We start from the raw sequence: 3,642 nt of genomic DNA on the forward strand, positions 1-3,642 counted from the left end.
CTCCGGTGGTTGAACGAAGCGTTTTGAAGAATCTTACATACGTATATACAGTGTTGCATCAAGATACTGTTTCGGCGAGGTTTTTGAGCAGCTATTCGATCGAGGGCTTCCTTTCATAACATTTACTGTAAATGATCGGTAATAGATATACTTGTACAACGAGTGGTGGTCAGATATATTAGTCATCGGTGTAAGAATGGGGTAAAGAAACTTCAGATAGAATTGAGAAAAAAATACTTTGTCAGAAGTGGGATTCGAACCCACGCCCACATTCGTGGACCAGAACGCTCATATCCCGATATCAGGCAAGGTTGAACCTTGAGTCTGGCGCCTTAGACCGCTCGGCCATCCTGACAACTGATTAAGCCAGTGAACTCATACATAGAAATATCTACATGGTCTGTCAGGCATGAGTGGTCAATGTGAATTCTTATTCGTGGTCGAAAAAGTTAAAAAATAAGGATCAATTCTAATCTATTAAACGATCTTCGTATTATCAGTTATGTATTTCAAGTATACATATATTTTTGATATGCTAATCAAATGGACTGTGGCCCTGTGGTTTATTGCCGAAAAGCGACCGATCTAGACTCAAGGTTGACGAGTCAAGTGTCTATTTATGTTCCTTGAGCAAACTTTACGAAACCTTTAGTGCGCAGGCCACAATGTTTATCTGCTTCTGCTTTGCTTAGACGCCGATAAACCGCTGGTTTGCGAGATAAAATTTTACGACTTATTGAATTAGAGCCCATTATCGATTTGTAAATTCATAAATTTGATGACACCGTTTGTACAAACATACAACAGATAAATGATACAACAAGGCAAGTGTACACGAAACCTTGTCACTTCGATATTAAAATGATTACGTTACGAAATTCCAGATATAAGCAATACATCAAAGGTATTTGTCGTACGTGTCACCTGCAAGTTATCCGCATTTCGACGTATATAAAAATCGCATTAATTCATAATAATCTAATAAAAAGAAACACTTTAAATAAAGCGACTCATAACATAGATAGTATATTTACAAAAACGCACTCGGTGAACCCGGGACATCAGAATTTTACTAAACTGATAAAATGTTCATGAAATTTAACGACTTTTCGTTCTACGACCGACTTACGCGCGTTTTTTCTTGCTTGCGAAAAATACTCGTACATTCTCGGTAAATAAGTATCTGAATATATGGACACAGTTCGACATTTTTCCGATTATACTTCTGAAATGATTCCGATATAAACATAAGAATTACGGCAGTAAAGATTGTTAGAAAGATTGTTAGGATACATTTTTAGAATCTATATCAGACAGCGTGTTTGTGGGGTGTGTCTTCTTTCCTCCGTCAAACTCGTGTCGTTTTTTCCCTTTCTGAAGGTGCCTTCGGTATCCAAGCATCGGATTTCAGGCCCGCGCCGAGCTTTTTCGAGAGGCAGTTCTTTTTCAAGAAATGGCACCTTTTACCACGACAAGGGCCACTTTCGTATTAAAGAAGGATAGATCTTAGACACCAAGTGCCAGGGAAACCAAAATAAATCATTTGAGTACAGTATGGCTACGGATATGATATGGATATTTTTTTACACTGAATTTTGAAGGGCACTTGGAGGAAAATTTTAGGGGGTTCGTTCGCTACCCCCGAACCACCCCCTTTAGCACAGGCCGGGCTTTCGTTGATATAATTGCTGTTGTATGAGAATAACATATTACATCTAGTGATAAATATTGTTATATACACTCTCATAGTTTATTTTTGTAATATCTAATTGTCAGAAATAAAGATGATGCAATGAAATGAAATGACAGTATTGTCCATATGAAATAACACGAATTGGAAGTGCAGTGACCTGTACAGCCCCTAGGCTTTCACTGCTTCCTTCATTACTGATATTCACTGTTGTCACTATCATGTCGGGTAATTCCTTATAAGTTTACTGAAAAATAAATCATTATAGGATATGCAGTAAACCTTGCCTGACTCAAACATGGTAAACTCGGATAGAAACGCGAGATCCTGGACCTATACTTTGTCCGAGGCCCCCGCTCGAGTTAGGCGAGGTGTTTACTACACTCGCGTAGATCATTAAAAAACAACAATATTGCACGGCACGTATTCTACTATCAATCGAATGCGATTATAGCTAATACGCGGTATACTATCAGAAAAACGTGTGATCGAATAGGGATTAGTATAGCAAAATGGGTGTGATCTAAAATCCCTGAAAAATAGATTCTCTCGCTGCGCGCACGGAAGCCGCGGCATTGCGTGCGGTTTAAAGTAGTAACGACAATATTGACAATAGTGACCAACACGAAATATCCGCCGCGTAACTAAATTGTTATTGGTAAGAAAGTAATGAGGATATAGCCATTAATTGATTATATCGCCGTGGCGCGGCTCGGGCTAAAACGCGGTTCCGGTGTTTGGCCGCGCTGTTCGCGCCGGGAAAGCGGCTTAGGTCAAACAGGAAACCGCCGCTCGTCGCCCGTAATGCTAAATACTGTCGATATTTTAAATAGTTTATTGTTTATGGCGGTGAAAAGAAGCGATGTTTCCCAGAGCGCGCGCGCGACTTCACCGGAGCTCTGCGCACATCAATCAGCGCATTATCGCCTCGGTCCTATTATGTTATTATCGGGTTTTAATACGACACGGATTCGAGCGGTGATGTTTTCTAATTTCGTTGATGGTTGCATCCCTCGGATTAAGGATTACGAGAAAATTTTGCTTTTGTACGGATTAGCGACACCATCCTCCATGCGCCTCGTAGGACAATTCTTCGAATGTAACTCTATACGCGATAGAAAAAAAATCAGCACGACCCCCTTTCGAAAAAAAACGATCGCTTACATTTCCTCGAGGTGTTGTAATTGATAATACAATGTTTATCCCGTATTCAACGACGAAAGCCCCGAGTGTAAAAAATAGGAACCGACTCTCAGAACGCATCGCGACTTTACCTGACGGAAAAAAGTTTCGAAAGATTCGCCTCGTTTTAATGGCCCGCAGCCCGTGTTTAATTAACGTATTGAAACGCTACTGGCACCAGGTAAACCAAGCAAAGCGAGTTATATTCAAAAATATAGGATTTCGCCGCCCGAGATCTTTTAAGAAGATGCCACTGATAGCAGTAATCGCTGAACGCGTTCGTGTATGATGTAATCATGTGAAACTCCACAATTGAAATTCAACTTTAGAAATAAGAAATTTGTACTGAGCCTGCGGCGTCTTAACCTGTTCCCAAAACAGCCAACATCAAGTGGAAAACGTCGGTCGAAATCGATAAATGTCGTAAACAAATTTTTGATTTCAGTCACATCGAAGAGCGATATGACATTAAAGATCCCAAATCCGGAAAGAAAAGAGTTTGAAAATGTTGCCTTGAGATAATGTTCTATTCGCTGTTTCGATAGTCAGTCCCCGATTGTCATCTTCAGGAATACCAAACTTTCGACAGCGAGATATTAGTGATAATCAATTGGACATTCTCAAATCTAGGGAATAAAAGACCCATAACGGTGATCTTTAAAGTGATTTGTTGGTTCGCTATTTTCTCCCATCAGCCAAATGGTAAATCGAGTAAAAGTAGCTATTTTCTGAGAATATTGAGTGCCATCTTACATCTTTCAGCTGTTGTG

The 3,642-nt window shown here is 40.0% G+C and overlaps 1 non-coding gene across 1 annotated transcript; it reads right to left on the minus strand.

Annotated features, from left to right (window-relative positions):
- Positions 1-239: 239 nt before the first annotated feature.
- Trnal-caa (transfer RNA leucine (anticodon CAA)) lies at positions 240-355 on the minus strand. The gene is made up of 2 exons: positions 318-355; positions 240-285 (listed from the first exon to the last, which is right to left on the minus strand). It is a non-coding gene; the product is annotated as a tRNA-Leu (tRNA).
- Positions 356-3,642: the final 3,287 nt, after the last annotated feature.

Source organism: Tubulanus polymorphus, chromosome 4 (assembly GCF_964204645.1).
Source record: "Tubulanus polymorphus chromosome 4, tnTubPoly1.2, whole genome shotgun sequence".
Classification (NCBI taxonomy): domain Eukaryota; kingdom Metazoa; phylum Nemertea; class Palaeonemertea; order Tubulaniformes; family Tubulanidae; genus Tubulanus; species Tubulanus polymorphus.